Below are 19,868 nucleotides of genomic sequence, written 5' to 3' on the forward strand. Positions count from 1 at the left end.
CTAGACTGTATAAAGGATGTAGCTGAAGGCTATGGATTTTTATCTGGTATTACCTGTCTCATTTTCTTTCTAAATACAAATGTTGGGTTTCTTCAGGAAATATAGGAGTTGCACTTCTAAACACTACTAAAGCCTGATCATCATTTGCACAGTAGTGAGTTACCTATGACAAGAACAAAGCAGCCATGAACACTTTTGAAGAGTGAGAATCAATACAATTTCTTCTTCAGAGGCACAAACAAATACAACAGTGATTTTGCATGTTTCCCTAGTCTGATAGTTTCCCTAGTCTATTACATGTTTATTGCTAAGATTGATCAAAAAACTATATTAGTTCTTTCTAATTTTAAATTGAAGTTTGCTAACTGGTGATTGAAATATCTAGAGAGCTGGAAAAATAAAGCAGGATTTCTTCATTTTCTTCCAGCTTCCTTGCACAGCTTCAGATAAGACTGTTGTTGTTTGTTTAATATATTACTGTCAACGAAATCCATTAATATCTCATTTTCATGGAAATTTCTCATCACTTCAAACACAGTGTTTCTTTTTATCCCAGTCTAAATTAGTAGTTTTTGATGTTTCAGAAATTGTTTCCCCACTTCACAACTTGTAAAAGTGAGCACACCATTGCCCGCGTGATCCCATCATAAAGTTGTAATATGTTTGCTAAATAATTAGTGGTAGGTAGCATACATAGAAATACTCAGTATTGTTATCCTCTACAACACAAACAAATCTTAAGAAACAACACTAAAATTTACTTGTTACCTATAAACAAGCAGCGATACTAGTCACTGTGCCGTCTCACAAACACAGAACAAAAAGCCTGTTCCTAAATCTCTGTATTCAATCCATGTGCCCTCAGCCATTTCTAAATCACAGGAAGTCCTGAATATGGAAAGTCTGCAGCTCCTACTGAATTTTAAAATGTTAAATCGGTGCAATTTCTGTATTGGTCTTGCCTGAAACATTTACTGAAACATGTTATTTTCTCTGCCAGAAATCAAATGTATTCCATATAGTATAATGAAGAACTAAAGTGTGTTTATTTTAAACTGAAAAGAAAATGTTCTGTTGAACACTTTGAATTTTATTTTATTTTATTTTTAATGTATGAACCAGCAAAATATAGTATGGATAAACACAACACTATCTTTGCCAGAAGATAATCACAAGTTTTGAAACAGCACAGCAATAACACTTTCCATGATGCTGTGATTAGAGACCTCCTAAGTCCTCATGAAAAAAAGATTACAGTTTAGATGGTAAATAATAAAATGCTCAATTTGGTATTTCTAAGAAGAAATAACATTTTTATTTCTTTATATATATTTTTAAATATTATGCTGCTGATATTTATTCATCTGTACTGAGCCAAATACTGTCCTCGCAGTTCTTTTGTAACTAGAGATATACCTTCAATAAAAGACAAACTATTGCCTTTTTTTAAGAATAGTGGAGAGTGAAATAGACCCAAAATGTGTTGCAAAGCCACAGTCCCACAGACACACTTTAAGCAGCAGATCATCCTCTTATATAGCATGATAATTTCTTTTTGAGTTTTAATAAGGTGTGTCTTCGACAAACGTCGACAAACTCCTCTCTGTTTCTGTCCTTACATTTTTGACATGATAAATCTATAAAAAAGACATGGAGATATTACAAGACAGTGGTTTAAAGCCTCCCATCACGAAATTTGCAGCAAGCTTTTGGCTTTTGGATTCTTTATTGATTTTCAGGGAATACATGCTGGTGGAAGGTATACATAGAGAAACACAAATGTCTTTGAAACACCTTTAGTACTGACATAAAAGAAGAGAAATATTGATACATATTGATTAGTTTGTGTCATCTACATAAATATAGTTATGTAAAGTTCTTGACTCCAAAATTACATCTAAGTATAAATCCCTGATCAGAAATTTGACAGTCCTTGCTACACTGGACAGTCTCTGTAACTATAGGGCAACAAAGGGTCTAGAAGGGAAGGTGTACAAGGAGTAGAGGGGAGGTAGCCTACAGCTCATTGCAGCCTATAGCTTCCTCATGAGGGGAGCAGAGAGGCAGGCACTGATCTCTTCTCTCCACTGACGGTGACAGGACCCAAGGGAATGGCATGTAGATGCAATAGGGGAGGTTCAGGCTAGGTGTTAGGAAAAGATTCTTCACCAAGAGGGTGGTCGGGCACTGGAACAGGCTCCCCAGGGTCACAGTGGTCACAGCACCGAGCTTGCTGGAATTCAATAAGTGTTTGGACAACGCTCTCAGACACATGGTCTGATTTTTGGGTGGTTCTGTGTGCAGCCAGGAATTGGTCCTTGTGGGTACCTTCCAACTAAGGATATTCTATGTTTCTATATCAAAACAAATGAACAAAAATACTAAAGATACCATGACAAGTAACATGTTCAGCAAAATATCTGTATAATTATACATATGAGGAATTTGATGAAGTTGACAATTGACACTTGCAACTAACTGTTTTTCTTTAAGGCGGAAAATATAGGCCAACCAAATGAGTTATTTATGTTCAAGATACAGAAAGTGGTATTTAAGAGTACATATTAAAAGAGAGGATGGAAAAAATAACTTACACCATTGAATATTTTATTCTCTCATTTTTAAAGTAAACATGTATGGACAGTAGTGATGGATATGTTCAATCTCAGGACACAAAGCATTTAACTAGATCTGGCTTTATGAAAAACAAAAAACTTGGGTATTTGATGCATTATTTTAGATTACTTGAATATTATAGCATTGGAATTTTGATGAACCAAAGAAGAAGAATGTCAATTTATAGGTGTCTGGTCTACAGTATTAAGATCAATAAAAGTAGTGATATGCCAATAAGCCATTTAAACAGCCTGAGAGCAGGATTCATTTATTTATTTAATTTGCTTGAGCCATACAATATGAGGTTCAGTCTATCACAGAAATAAGAATGAAGATTTGATTTGAGATATTAAAAGAATAGCTCTGTATTATGATACCCAATTGTGAACTTTATTAAAATGCTAACAATAGCTTGCAGTTACTACATAATGGAATGTAATGATAGATTTCTTCTGTTTGTGGAATAGGAAGACATATAGAGAGACTTTTAAAATACATTTATATAAACTACTTTGTTTTATTGTTTTCTAGAAAAGGTAATGCAAATGCAAAATACTGTGCCTAGTCGAAGGAACATTATGCCTCGGAATTAAAGCATTACACCATGGATCTTATCTACAAACTTTTTTTTTTTTTTTTTTTTTTTTTTTTTTTGTCAAATTGAAGCATTGGTTTGGGGAATTTCTGGCACATCTTTGAAAAAAAAATGAAACATGAAGTAGTATTTCCACTGGGAACACTGGGAAACTAGACATTCAGAATAGGATATAGAATTTTGTTTATCCTATTTATTGAGAGATTTTCTGTTTATGAAACCTACTTTCTTCTGGTAAATATAATTTCTTCTGAATGCTGCCTTCACTTAATTTATTAATGCTGTAATGAACATACCTGATGTGCAATAATATTTTCAGGTGCCTTCACAGTGTTTTTCAAAATAGTACTTGATGTATCTTGGATCTTTCTAGTATAGGTGAAAGAAAAGAAAAGAACAAACTTGGATACAACAAATCAATAAATGATTTGAAGTACTGGCAGCTAGGTGACTCATGAGGGTCGTGCTCAGAAAAAGAAAAAAAAAAAAAAAGAAAAAAAGTAATAAGTGGGTTTCCACTTTTTACACAGAAACCAAATATATAGGAAACCTTACAATCAGAAATCTTTGATTTCACCTTTAACCCAAAGGGTTGTTCAGACAAGCACACTGACTGTTGTTCTTTGTCAGAGTAACTGTCATGTTCCCTGGAGCTGATGTGGCCTGATTCCTTCTGAAGCTCCCTTTGGGAGCTACATCTGCACCTTCTCTATTGTGAGTTTATGATTCTCCACTATGTGTGCCATTAACTTTAAATTAGTTTTTATGCAGAATACTGAATTTATTTGAAGAGCTACTTCCATATATTTTCAAACAATCTTTAATTTGGATTTTCTTGATTAGTTCCATTATTCTGATTACTTACTGATCTGTAATGGTGACAACTTGGTATCTTCTGTATCTGTAAAACTTTTATTAACCATAATAAATACCATTGCCTGCTTGAATATCACTTAGGTAAGGTTCACAGTAGTTTTACGATTTACTAATAAGCCAACCTCATTGCATGGGTGGGAGTAGAAATCAGATTTCATAACCTATTCAGAGGTTCTAGTTTAGGTATCCCAGGGAAAAATGACAATTCCCTCTCCAATTATTACATAGGGAACTTAGATACCCTAGAGAACTGAATCTCTAGTCATGTATTTAAAATCGGTTTAGGATGGACTGTTTCCTAATGGTCCTTCCATATTTTAAAGGTCATGCTATGGAACTATATAATTTCTTCTGTTAAATATTAGGCTTGTGATTTACAAGGTCTAGGCTCTAATTGAAAGAAATTTGACTGTTTCACTATCTAAAATGTAGGACACCTGGGTATTTCGGTCATAGTTCCTTGTATACTAAATGATGAAGATTTTACCTCGATTAAAGTATGTCAAGACTCAGGTTTTAGATTGCACCATAGACAGAGAAAAGCAGAGACCATGAAATCACCATTTGGAACAAGATACAGCCAAATAATCCAAGGAAATGATCCAAGTCCTTGGCAGTGAAAAGGTGATTCCTCTGCCAATTTGAATTTAGGAAGAAATTGTTTTCAGTTCCACATTGAAATCTCAATGTAATGTTAACATGCAGCATCAGCTAAGGGAACAAAGTGCTTGAGACAAAGTTGTCTAGTGTCTCTGAGAACTTTAGGGTAGTTATTTGGTCTCAAATCTATTAATGTTTCAAACAGAGGAGAAAGGAAAAAAGTAAAGAAAAGCTGATTACTTCAAGTAATTTCCACAGTAACAAAAGAACAAAACATGAAGAAAAAACTGAGTTTGCAAGAACCTAGCTGAAACCATGAAACATAAGATGTTACTATAATCATTTTCCAGATACAGAGCAGTGAGTGTTACAAGTTCACTGATAACACAGGTGATCATATTCTCCGGGGATCCCATGTAGAAAACCACAAAAGATACTCACCTATTTTCAGGTACAAACCATAGAAGAGACTACTAGGAACAGAAAAAAAAACAATTCCAATCCCACATACTGGAAAAATATTTTAAATCAGAGTTAGTCCTCTGTTTATTAAAAAATAAATAATAAATAAATAAATATGTTTTTAAATAGCAGAATGCCATTCCATCCACTTAAGTGAGACGCAATGCCAGTCTACACCAAAAACAGTTATGATTTTAGGTAAAACTTATAATATGCCACTATTACATTTCTACTTTCCAGCTATCACTACAACTCTCGGTGATGCCAATGCATTAGCAACTTGTCCTTCTCAGTATTTGTTATCCTGTTATTAGAATGTGATCTTCAAACTATTTCAACAAACATGTTCTATATTTATTGAGACCATGCCAAGAAACACTAAAAAGTGGAGAACCAAAAGTCATTCCCTCAGGGAACCTCAGCAGAAATGCTTCCACTCGTTATTGAGGAGGTCCTCAGTAACAATTATAGTTTGAGATATGTCAATGAGACCATTTTCAATAACTCTGATATGTGACTGATTAATTCCCTAATGCAATCTTATTAATTAAAATGTTTTGTAGAATTAAATTAAAATGTTACGCAAAATGTTATGTAGAATTAAATTAAAATGTTATGTAGAATTAAAATGCCTTGGAGAAAATGGTATGACAAAGCAAAGGAATTACTTTTATCAATATGTAATTCTGTCAACAAAAACAAACAAAACAAACAAACAAACAAGCAAAAAAGAAAAAATAAAACAAGGACAAAAAGAAAAAACAACAAAACAGCATGATGGTTTGGGTTGATAAGACTTACTTTCCATGAAGCCCTGCTGGATATCAATGAATTATATTTTTATTCTCTAAAACTTTATTGGTAGAGTCCCAAAATAAACATGCCGTTCTTCCAGTTATTCTACATGATGTTGATTAGATATAGGTTGATAATGAATTATTCTTAATTGAACTCTTCTGTCTGGCACATGGAGCTATGAGCCATAATTAAGAAGCAAAAAAATCACTACCTTCAAGTCAACAATTTGTAAAATAGGAAGAGACAGGCTGCCTACTGCATATTATGACGGTATAACAGAAAGATTGAATCTATCACATTTCTCATTGTCATCCTGGTCTTTCTGCTAAGTAGCATATCCTCATCTAAGTAGCCTGTAGCGTACAGTAGTGGTGCAGTAAGTTCTAGACATGTTTGTATGTTTTTGGCTTTTTCCTGCATATGAAAATATAACAATACGATACCAATATCTAGTGGTAAAGTCTTTTATATATACCAGGAACAAAGTTGATAGAGGCAGAAAACCCACCAGAAGATGGCTATTTCTTTGAGGGAAGCCTGAAAGCTTAGGACATGTAAAAAATTGTGAGTATATAAAGTTTGAAAAAGCTGTGTATAATTTCTAAAGATTTCTAAAGATTTTCTAAAGATTGAATATCTTTTTAACAAGTTGCTCTTTTAATGCTAATGAATACATGTATGTTAACATTCTATTGCCTGAATCATATTTATATGTGAAACTTCATATTATTCTATGAAACTGATATTTTCAATTCTGCTGGCTGTTTTATAAAAAACAAACCAAACCAAACAAAACAAAACACCCTATTTGATTTTATTTTAAATGCATCAGTGGACATTCAAAGTAGGTCTTTTTCATGTCATCAGATTGAAGAACAAAAATTGACTGCAGGATTTAAGAGATCAGTTCTGCTTTACTTGGACAAAATATGCACTGATTTTCAAGGGACAACTCCATGAAGAAAGAATGCAGGAACAGGCTGTGCAGCAACGTGTTATGTAGTAAGATATATTAGTGCAGATACATGTGTTGTTTCAGTCGCTACCAAGAGCAACTAATATCCAGATATAGGTCAGGAGCAATGATAAACCCATACTCACCTGAACCTCAGTGTCTTCTGTTATGAACATTTAGAAACAATAGAAACAGAATAAAAATGTTTGGTCTGCATCTTTCCTTCTCTGTGTTCCCACCTAGATCCTGTTTCAATTCATATGCCAACCCTGACTGAAATATCCATTATTATTCCTATAAAGACACACAGCAATTAAAAAGAAAAAAAAAAAAAAAAGAAAAAAAAAAAAGAAAAAAAAAGGAAACATTATTTTTAATAGCTTCAGAGTTAATTAAAAACATCTCCCTATTGGCCCTTTCAGATAATGTTATTAATCATTTCACAAATACTGAAATTCATGCCAAATAGTTCCATGCAGATAGAGATACCTTTGAAAAAAAAGTCCCAGGATGCCTCAAGGTGTATTTCCTAGTACCTCGCTTAATCAAGAATGTTATCCTAAATGAATCTCATGCTGTTATTATATTTAAAATTTCCTGCTTAGAGAACATTACTTAAGTGATTCTGATGTTTAAGGACTAAGTCACCAATGAGACAGGCAGAGGACAGAAAGCTTTGTGTTGGTTCTTTTATCATAACACTGCAAAACTCTTTAGTGTAGGCATGTCTTTGGTAGCTTCTGCAGGCCTTCATTTGCTGTTTACTAGGACAATGTGTTGACAGTGAGAGATGAAACAGAGGTCTTTATAATTTGGGGTGTAAAATCCAAGATAGTTTCTGTTGCTGTCTCTTCTAGAAAACCTGGAAGTAGATATGTATTATTTTTATGATTTGTCAAATTTTTTTAATAAATTTTCTGCCTCATTAAGTTTTCCAAAATGATTGCTGAAATTAAAATTAGATTCCCCACTGCTATTATTGCCTTGAAACTGTAGAGAAAACCTCATAGGAGGAAAACATTTCTATTTAAATATGAAAAACATATTTTTTATTGAAGATTACACCTATTGAAATAACAAATGAAATTACCAATAAGCATCATTCTGCACAGGTAAGACATATAATTTATGTAGTCCAGAAGGTTCAAGAAGAATGTAGTGCCACAGAAACTTAATTTTCTGCTTTGACAAGAAAATACAGGATTAAAATTAAGTGACAAATATTACTTGCATTTGCACATAATGTCTGTTGACTCAAAAATACAGTATTAATCAAGAAAGGTTTGATTAGCTCAGTGTCAGTATGCACTAGCAGACATCAAACCTTGAATGAAGAGGCATGAAAACTGCAGATGCAATCAAACTAAAAATAACATCAAGGATGAGAAGACATATCCTGCAACAATCTTACACTTCTTGATTTCTGTGAGAACTTCAAGTTCCTGACTTTAAGTCAGAAAATGAAAGCAGGACACATGTTGTGTGAGATTGTTCCCAATCTGATTCCAAAGACATCTTTGGCATGAGTCCTATGCATCCTCCACCAGATTTTCTGCTACATCAACATATCTGATCCTCAGAAAGGGAATTGTTATTTCTCATTATGGTGTGGGATCAATAGATCTTTACTAATATTTAGAAACTGGATTGTGCAATGCTTATTCATAATGTGAAAAGAAACACACAGTAAAGACTTCTGCTAAGTTCGTTATATTTGGTAGACCAATATATATACCAAAATGGCATAATATATATGTATATATATATATATATATTTCTTCTCAAAATTCATTCACGTTTATAAATACCCCAATTTTTTGATGCTTAGTCTGATATAGGAACATGACTATCACAAAATGCTTTCCACTTAACATAACATAAGTTCTTCATCCTTCACATGAGCAACAGCAACACACAGCTTTACAATGTATCACAGTTTAGAATTAGGCTTGTACCTGCAAAACTTAGAATAACTGTAGTTAATACTCTACATTAAAAAATGAACTACTTTTCCAGTGTTATCCACTGTGGTCTGAGGATAAATAAAAACATTGACATATTAATAGTACTACAGATGAAATTGAAAGTGATAATTTTCTTAATATTTAAATATAAAAGAATCATCTGAAATAGAAGAGCCAGAACAGATCCTGGCTGTGATGAGAAGAAAAAAAAAAAAAAAAAGTTGCACAATTGGGAAAAAAAAAAAAAGTTATAGTTATTCCACATTTTCAACCAGTCTCCTGGGTTAAAAAATGGAAACAGAACCAGCATAGAGGATCCATTACAGAAGACAGCGATTAATTAAATCCAGTAGCAAAATTATTTTGGCTGTACTGGTTCAAACAACAGGAAAATAATCTGGAAATTCAGTAGGAAAATCTAAATTATTTTTGGATGGTAAATGGAAGAGATGAAAAACAGAAAATAGAAATATCTAGATGTGTAGAGAATGAAAAATAAATCTACTTGACAATAATATATATTTGTTTATAAAATACCTTTATATATACATATGTGTGCTGTTCAAGACTTATAAACTCTCTTTTCCTATTGCAGGATCTCTTGACTTCTATAGAATTCACTCTGTATGATGAAATTCCCTGTTACACATGTGGTGCTTTATGGCTCTATAACTGTACAGTCTGTGCAGTGAAATTCTAGCTCCTCTGAAGAGAATGGAAAAACTCACTTCTGGTTAGCTTAAGAAATGCAGATTTCCTCTTTGCGAGTGTAGACTTTCCATTTAATTCCTTCTTCTTCTGCTGGAATATTTTGAAAAGGCATTGCTATGATATTACACTTATCACAGGAACAGGAAAGGGCAAGAGTGAATAATATATTGTTCTAGAAATAGTTGCTAAAGGCATGGTGTCACAATGATCCTGCTGAAGAAAAGTTCTTCCTTTGTTCCATTTGCATTCAAAAAGAAAAGAAAGTTTCCCTTGTAGAAAAGACTCTTCTTTTAATTTCTTTGCAGATGTGTGGGGATGAGTTACCCTACTCATTCCTATGTTCTTTAAGATGATTTCCCACCCAACCTATTCTAGGCGATATGTCTGGAGAACACTGAATATTCTCAGTGGAACCTAAAGAGTTCTATTAGTGAGTTAAAAGACTTACTGTTTTGGTTAAGAGGTACAAAAGAAGAATTTCTCTTAAAAAAATTATAAAAACTTTCTGGCGTTCCCTGTCATTTGCATGATTTTTTACAAATGGAATTGCTAAGTGCAATTCTCGCATGAAGACCAATTTGAAGTGAATACTACAACAGGACTACATCTAAAAATGATTATCAAAATTAAGTTGCAGAACAGTACAAAAATTCTGAATCAGACCCCACATTTGCTATCATTTGGACTTATCAGTTGTGTTAACTAATATAATATCTAGTGGCACTTTAAAGAATTCATATATCTTCTTTAGTGTTAATCAACTACAAAGGTTTTTTGTAAAGTCTTAAGTCAAGTGTTGGCATTGTGGCAAAACTAAAAGCACTTCACCTTCATTACACCGGTGTGGCCTTAACAGATAAGTGTTTAGAATGGTGTTATAAATATGCGTTGTAAAAATAAGGATAATTACAAGGAGAATTACTATGAATGGAAGCTAGTTATAGAGCCATCAGAAGAACATATTATAAATGTTCAGTTAATTAGTGTAATTATTTCTCAGGTAGGAGAAGTATTAAATATTTGCTTTTGTTTTCCTTATGCAGTCTCAAATAACAAGATAAAAACAACTGAGAATTATGCACATTACCATTCTAAACCATTTCTGGTTCTTAATAATTTTTTTACAGAAAATACAGTAAGTTAATTTCTGGCACTTTTTACATTTTATGAGTTATAGAATACATATTTAATCAATGTATGGAAAATACTTTCATAGCTCACAGGCACTATCTACTCACAAGGGCAATAGACAGCTACATAAATATTTCCAACCCTTTTCTTTATCGATGTTTAACATTTGCCAAGCTGTAGGAATTTATTGTTAATAATTAATCTCCTTTATGTTACCTAACTGCTAAGTGATTGGCACGTTACTAAAGTTTCCAAGCTATCAAAGGTGTAGTGGTAGGGAATTAAGCACTAGAATGGTAAATGTAAAAGCCTTTCATATTAGGAATAGCTTCAGTCTTGCATTTACCCTATCTTTGCTATTTCTGATAGCCAGACTTCATTTAGCATCTGCTGAGAATTATTCAAGCTCTCACTTTTTTCCTTAAAGGTGCATCACAGTAGACTTAGCCAATGGATATTAATTGTCTTTGTGTTACAATATGTTTACTAGTACTGCTCTGAACTTTTCTTTGTGGGATAGTGAGTACACAACAACATAAAACATTTTTCTGCTTTCTACACTTACACCCAAGTGTCTTCTCTCTTCTATTCTCTCTTACCTAAATCTTATTCTAGATATAAGGCTCAAAATCATAGCTCCTGCAATTCTTGTTTTCCATGTATTTCTTTGCATTGTAACTGGAACCTAGCTATCTTCCTCTTCAAATTCAAATCTACTTGGGTAATTTCTACAGCTATCTTGCCTAAGAATGAATTTGGATCTTGTCAGGAGCTAAGAATACAAGAAATACATTTACATATAATGTCTGGCACAATGCAATTATAATCAGAATCCTTGGTCTCACTGCAAGGAAATGAAGAATGGTAAAGAATGGGAATAACATTATTAAACGATAAGTGTAAATAGCAGCAAAATTCTCCCATGAATATCACTGAATGATATAAACTAATGTTTGTTTAATAATTCTTTTTTTTTTTTTTCATTTCATTTATGATTCTCAAGTGTAATGGCAAATCCTCATCTGATCACAGTTCAAATCAATTACTAACAATAAGTAAAATATGGTGACAGAGAAGCTGTGTTGGTTTCCCTCCTTACTTCTACTTCCTCCTCTCCTGAGTAACACAGGAGATGAGGACTGGGACTGCCTTCAGTCCACAATGCTTTGTCTCTTCTGCTCCTTCCTCCTCACGCTCTTCCCTTGATCCACTCTGGTGTTACTCCCATGGGATACAGTACTTCACGACCTGTTCCAAGATGGGTCCTTCTGATGGGGTGCAGTTCTTCAAGAACTACACAGGACCTTTACATGGGCTACAGTCCTACCAGGAACTGACTGCTCCAGTGTAGGTCCTCAACATGTTGCCAGAACATGCCAGAAAACCTGCTCCTGTGTGGGCTCTTCTCCATGAGCTGCAGTCATGGCCAGGAGCCTGCTACTGCAATGACTGTCTACAGTCTGCAGCTTCCTTCAGATCATATCCAGCTGTATGGGCTCCTTCAAGGACTGCTGTGTGGATATCTTCTTCGATGTGGTCCTCCATGGGGCTGCAGGGGGAAGCCTGTTTCACCATGGGCCCCTCCACAGGTTGTAAGGGAACTTCTGCTCCAATACCTTGAGTACCTCCTCGCCCTCCTTCTTCACTGACCTTGGTATCTTGGTTTTCTCTCACATTTTTCTCACTCCTCTCTTTCCCAGCCACTCTGTAGTGTTTTTTACACTTTCTTAATTGTGTTATCACAGAAGAGCCACCACCATTGCTGATGGGCTCAGCTTTGCCCTGTGGTGCCATCTGTTTTGGATCCAGCTGGAAATGGCTACCTCTGACATGAAGGCAGCCCCTGGCCTCTTACAGGGGTCAGCACTGTAACACTCACCTTCTCACTCCCTGGCAACAAAAGCCTTGCCATGTAAATCCATTAGAGGAGCAGAAACTCTACTGCTGCTCACTATTACTACTGCTAGCTGTTACTGGCTAGGTAAATGTAAAGAGAGCAATGAATATTTTTTACCTTGACTGGTTTCAGTGAGGGTTTTGACACCATCTTCCGTTACATCCTCAGAGAAGTTGGTGATGTACAGACTGGATGAGTGGACTGTGAGATGAATTGAAAACAAGTTGAACAACCTGGACTAGAAGGTGGTGACCAGTGGCACAAAATCTTGTTGGAGGCAGGTAATTAATGGTGTACATCCCCAGTACATGAGACGTAGTGCTGCTGGAAAGAGTCCACCTAAGGGTCACCAAGATTAAATGACAGGAGTATCTGTCCTATGAGGAAAGGCTGAGACAGCTGGGACTGCTCAGCCTGGAGAAGAGAAAGTTCTGGGGAGATCTTATCAATGTATACAAAGGCCTGAAAGAAGGCTGGAAAGAAAGTGGAGTCAAGCTCTCTTCAGTGTTGTCTGGTGACAGGATAGCACCAATCTGATGGACAGAAGCATCCAAGGGATTCCTCCCACCTGGTCCTCCAGATCAAAGAAGAAAGACTGCGCACATTTTCCCAGTAGCAATACACATCTGATCACATACAGTTACTTGTCTGACTCAGCAAGTTCCTTGGTTCTGTATAGTAGTTTCTCATATTCTGCTCAATATTAGCATAACCTGTAGGCCTAGTTGTTTGCTTATAGCCTTAATGCTCAGCACGTTGCCATGTGCTGAACTGGCATTAATATTGTCATCTTGTACTCTGACACTTGTAGTTTTACCCTGCTAGGCAGCTGAACTCTACCACAACTGTTTTCTCACTACCCATCCTCAAAGAAAAGGGGAGAAAATACAATGGAAAGGGCTCAAAGGTTGAAATAAGGACAGGGAAATTACTCACCAATTAAATCATGAACAAAACAGACTCAACATAGGAAGATTAATAAAATTTATTGCTTATCACTAGCAGACTACAAAAGTGAGAAACCAAAATCAAACTAAGAACACCTTCCCCCCCTCAGTCCACCATTTTCTATATCCTCCCCCTGAGCAGTGCAGGGGAACGGGAATTGGCAGCTGTGGTTAGTCCTTAACACTTCATCTCCTCCACTCTTTCATTGTTTTCATCATCAGTCTCTTTCCCTGCTCCAATGTAGGGCATCCACACGATGCTGTCCTTCCTGAACTGAGCCTGCGGGGGCTTCCCACAGATGAGTAGTTCTTCAAGAACTACTCCCACATGGCTCCGTACTACAAGGTCCATCCACCAGGAGCAAACTATTCCAGCATGGGTGCCCCATGGGCGGCAGCTCCCCCCTGGCTCCCTGCTCCTCTCCACGGCATGGGCTCCTCTCCATGGGCTGCAGCTCTGGCCCAGGGCCTGCTCCTGCGGGGGTTCTCTGTGGGCCACAGCCTCCTCCAGCTGCCACATCCATCTGTTCCACCGGGGGCTCCTCCATGGGCTGCAGTGTGGAGATCTGCTCCATGTGGGACCCATGGGCTGCAGGAGGACAGCCTGCTCCACCAGGGGCCTCTCCACAGGCCACAGTGGAACTTCTACTCTGGCTCCTGGAGCACCTCCTGCCCCCTTCTGCACTGACCTTGCTGTCTGCAAGGCTGTTTTTCTCACATTTTCTCACTCCTCTCTCCCAGCTGATGTTGCACAGGACTTCTTTTCCCCTTTCTTAAATCTGTTGTCACAGAGGCAAAACCAGCATCACTCATTGCTTGGTTCTGGCCAGCAGCAGTCCCTTTTGGCATCTCCTTCCTTATCTTCTTAGACTCCTCTACTGCCAAGCAAGAGGACTAGGGACTTCAGGAGCTTCTTCTGCTGATTTCAGTAGACCTTCAATGTCAATTGCACTGCTTTGGATTTCACTGAAACTCATTTAATTTGACAAAGTCACAGATGTTCACCTTTCTTCCAGTGCACCCTTTCACTTTGGTCACTCAAAGGTCATCATGAACTTTGAATTTTATTGGAACTGAAATATACAAAGCCTTGAACTAAGACAATTCTGAGCAGAGATGGGAGTCTGTGTTTAGCTGATTAAAACACTTTGCAATTTACAGTAAAAGCAGTTATTTAGCTGTGGTGTTCCAAGGAAGTGGAAATTCATTATATGAAGTTTTGTATGCTGTGCTTTTTTTAGTTAGAAGCTGGTGGTATCTATCACTACTTTTTTTTTTTTTTTTCTTTTCTTTTTTTCTTTTTTTTTTTCATCACAGCAGAGGTTTTAAACATGCCTCAGATCACTTTGACATGTTACCAAATCCTATTTCTTGAATGAGTAGAAGAAAAACTAACTACATTAAAGGCTATATGTGAGACAGGCATTTACTTCTTCTACTGTCTATTCCAATGGATTTCAATCAACCAAACCCTTTCACTGAAGTCCTCAGGTACCTGTCCACAATACACTTGGCATCTTATGCCTGCTCGGGCATTTTTTCCCATTTAATTACTCAAGACTTTTTTGTTTGGTTGGTTTTGTTATTAATTAGACACCCATCTGTGATTTTTTAAATCTTTTACTAAACTTCTTTTATTTGAACCAACAAAGCACAACTTCCCTTCTATTCAACCATTTGTTCTTAATTGACCTAACCAGATGAAAGTTCCTAGCCAGTTAGCTAATTTCTTCAATTAATGAAGCCAGCTGTCTCACAGTCATGTTATTGATCATTTTCAAGTCTAAGCATCTGTTATTCTAAACACTTTAATGGTCATTTCAAATTGCCCCAGATATCGAGGATTATCATTACACTGTCTTCTTATTAATTTCATTAATCCCAGGCATTTCCACTTTTCTTATTACTCTAATATTCCAACATGTTCTTCTTTAGAAAACAAAAAAAAACAAAAAAAACACCATTCCATAGGTAGGAAACCAAAAGATATTGCTGTATCCTTTCACAAATCTTTCATTCAGAACACATTGCCAACATGTTGCCTAGCAAAACTTTGCTTTGTAAGGGGCTACTGAATTTCTGTTTTAAACCAATGCTTTCTTCTGTTTTCCTTCCAACTACGAATGGCTTTACTCATTATACTGTCAATTATTTAGGTTAGAAGCTCTATCAGTAGTAAATTTGAAAATCAACAAGCAGACTTTGAGAACTACTAAGATCTAAAACAACCTACTAGAAGAATGTTCTACTAGTTGGAACAGTCCCGAATTGAGAAGACAAGAACACAGAAACCTTACACTCATGAAGCTCAATTATTCTGATCAGTGGGCCATAAAAGTAGAAGAAGATAGTTTATGCTTAGTATCTTCCACCTGTTAGAGGCTAAGTATACCTCACTGTAAATCTACTTCAACTAGTGCTTTCTTATGCTAAGAATGAAAATACAAAAGATACTGTAAGAAGGTGAAATTATTATGAATACCCAACTTCACCTACAAAGTCAATATGTTAAAACAGATTAATGGTTTGCTGAGCAGTATGTTAAAATCACATAATCATAGAATATTTTGTATTGGAAGTGACATTAAAGATCAACTAGTTCCAACACCCTTGCCTTGGGCAGGGACATCTCCCACTAGACCAGGCTGCTCAAAGCCCCATCTAACCTGGCCTTGAACACTTCCAGGTAGGGGCATACTCAACTTCTCTGAGCTACCTGTTCCAGTGCCTCAACACCCTCATAGTAAGGAAGAGCAGAGTAGAGAGGGAGAATCACCTCCCTTGCCCTGTTGGACACGCTTCTTTTGATGCAGCCCAGGGTACAATTGACTTTCTGGGCTGCAAGTGTGCATTGCTGACTCATGTTGAGTTTCTCATCAACCAATAACCCCACATCCTTATACTCAGGGTTGTTCTCAATCCAAACCACCACTACAATAAAATTTACATTTATTTGAATAACATAAAAACAAAATTTTCTCTCAGCAGCCACTCATGTAATTCAAATAAAGATTAAGCTTAGATCCTACATATTACTTAATATCACATAAAATTTTAATCACCTGAATATTCCTTGTAAAATGTATGGGACTGCAAAGGTACTAGAAGTAGACACATCCATTAGCTACCATCTAAATCAGAACTGCAGAGCAGCATCCCATGGACAGAGTGGAATATTGCATTGTTTTACTTAACGGTTATTAAGTAAAATAAGTTTACTTAATGATTATTAAGTAAAATAAGTATTTACTTATTGGATATCCAGAATTCCCCAAAAGAAACCCCCTGATTCTTTCCATCTGGTAGTGAAATCTGTAGTTACCTGACTTACTCTATGTACACCAAACTTTTCAAATGACAGATTATGTACTCAAACAAACAAAAAACAACCCACAAACCAAAACAAAACAAAACTTCACTTCTTTTCTCATTAAGAAATATGCAATGAAAGAGTAACATTGTTGATTTTTTTCTAAGTTTACTAATGGTAGAATAATTACATTAAAATATCCAAATTCCTATCAAAGAAACAGCGGATACTTGTCAGAATCAAAAACAATCTATATTTCCTTCTTCCAGAAAGGACAAAATTTAGCAGCTGCTGGCTGGTGCCTGCTGCTGTAGACAGTATATGTGCTAGATGAGCTGTGGATTAGTGTTTTTCACCCTATTTAATCTTCTGTTTCATAGGGATAATCCAGCAAGATGCTGAGTACTCTTTGGCAGGTGCTGAGTGCTCCAAACATTCAGAAAATAGAAACAGAGCCTTTATTCCATTTCACAGATTTGAGACTTGGATGTCCCAAGGCAGTTCAATGACATTGTACTCTTCATTACAGACATTAAAAGAGCCACTGCCATATTGTTCTCCTGTGAGACCAATGAATTCACAACTTTGGGAACAAAACATAAATACAGTCTGTTTATATTAACTTTGCCACACAACCAAGAAACCATTAGAGCCATTTGCTATGCATTATTTCTCTTAAGAAGAAGGGGAAAAGAGGGAAAATAAGTGAAAATATTAATTGTGCTTAGTTTTTAATATTTCAGTTTTCCCTTCTTTCAGTCTTCCTTGTGTTGGCTTCCCACTTTCATCTGTTTGAACGGACAATTCTAGCTCCAAAAAAAATGAAAAGTCTCAAAATATATAAAATCTTTGAAAAATGCTCCTTACTCTGAGCATACACTAAAAAGTGTATGAAAGCTAGCACTATAACACCGAGTCTCAAAGGCTGAACTAAAGGACTTCTTCAACTGAAAACAAAAATGGAAAGCAATAATAAAAATATGTGGTATTCTTCTTATAAACTACAATTTCAAATGAGATGTATCAAAGTTCAAAACTCTAATGTTTTTCCAAAAAGCTTGCACATAGAAGAAAATGTGAGCACTTCAATAAAACTGTATTTTTCAGTCAATGTAGTGAATATGTAATGCTGAAAATTTAATATGTTGCTGATTGCTGTGTGACATCCTTCAGGTATAAACTTGTGCTCCCAGTTTCATAGTTTCAGTTGATCTATTAAACTTCTGGTAATGATTAATTCTCTCTACTAGTATTTATTGCTGTTAAAGATGAAAATCATAATATTATGAAATGACTATGTTAGTAGCATGCAAACTTTTACTCACATCAGAAAATTACACTTAAGGTAAAATATCATTATAATAGAGATGGAGATTAAGCAAAAATCTGGATTGCTTAATATACAAGTATATAGTAATTCTTAAAATAAGCATGTAATAACCCAAGTAATGCTGAATATACACTAAATATCACAGATATGTTCAATAAAGGGAATGGGCAACTCCATATTTTTCTAGCTAACAGCATAAAATACGCTAGCGTTCAGTGTGGCTATTTACAACACATATCTATTGCTTGTTAGCCTCTGCATTGTGTCCTTCAGTGAATCCAAATGCCTACCGAAGCAAAAAACATTTGTCTCACAAATTTTAAATTTCTGGTGTATAGGTCACTCATGTTGACCGATGTTATGTTCTTACTAAGTCACCTGTGTACCATTCCAAGTCAGCAGTTAGTGTTGCCTTGGGTAGAAAACTCTTCAATATTTGATGGTATATAATAGAAAACAATGTTAGATAACAAATTTGTTAAAACCTTGTGGTTAACCTTTCCTGTTAAAAATAATACCACAAAATCTCTATGGCCACAGGAATTGCACAGGCTTTGCTGACACTGAAACAGGTCATCACAATTGCTGAAGGCATCTGACCTAACAAAATTTCTTTGGAAATAAATCATAGAACAAGTAAGATCCAAAAGAAAAACAAAATGTTTTAATGTTTTATGATGTATATTATATTCAAAAAGGTTTAACAGCCTGTATGCCCTATTTCCTTTTATTTCTTCTCACATCATAGAATCATAGAATTCTATGGGACCTTAAAGATCAGCTAGTTCCAACCCACTTGCCTTGGGCAGGGACACCTACCACTAGATCAAGTTGCTCAAAGCCCCATCTGACCTGGCCTTGAACACTTCCAGGTAGGGACATCTGTTCCAATGCCTCAACACCCTCATAATAAAGCTTTTTTTCCTTATATCTCATCTAAATCTTCCCTCTTTTAGTTTAAAGCCATTACCCCTTGTTCTATCAGTACAATTCCTGGTAAAGAGTCTCTCTACAGCTTTCCTGTAGGTCCCCGGCCCCCTTCATGTATTGGAAGGCCGCTTTCTGGAGGTCTCCCTGGAGCCTTCTCATCTCCAGGATGAACAACTCACCTCCCTCAGCCTGTCTTCATACAATAGGTGCTCCAGCCCTTTGATCACCCTTGTGGCCCTCCTCTGGGGATGCTTTCATAGGTTCATTTCCTTCTCTTGTTGGGAGCCCCAGTGCTGAACACAGTACTCTGTGTTGGGTCTCACGAGAGTGGAGTAGAGAGGGAGAATCACCTCCCTTGCCCTGTTGACCACACTTCGATTGATGCAACCCAGTATACGGTAGGCTTTCTGGGCTGCAAGTGCTCATTGCTGACTCATATTGAGCTTCTCATCAACTAATACCCCCATGTCCTTCTCTTTTGATCAAAACAACCCAATGGAACACTACAGGCTTGGGGCAGAGTGGCTGGAAAGCTGTGCTTCACACTGTGGTTCACACAGGCACACCTCTGAAGACTGTCCAGGTCCCTCTGGATGGCATCCCCTCTCTCCAGCATGTTCACTGCACCAAAAAGTTTTATGTCTTTGAAACCTGGCATCGGTATCAGTATTGTCAAATATAAGTAATTCCATGACTCAGTGTTAGAAAACCTTTTGCATTACTTCTTAGTTGATAAAATATTTCAA

Source organism: Anas platyrhynchos, chromosome 1 (assembly GCF_047663525.1).
Source record: "Anas platyrhynchos isolate ZD024472 breed Pekin duck chromosome 1, IASCAAS_PekinDuck_T2T, whole genome shotgun sequence".
Classification (NCBI taxonomy): domain Eukaryota; kingdom Metazoa; phylum Chordata; class Aves; order Anseriformes; family Anatidae; genus Anas; species Anas platyrhynchos.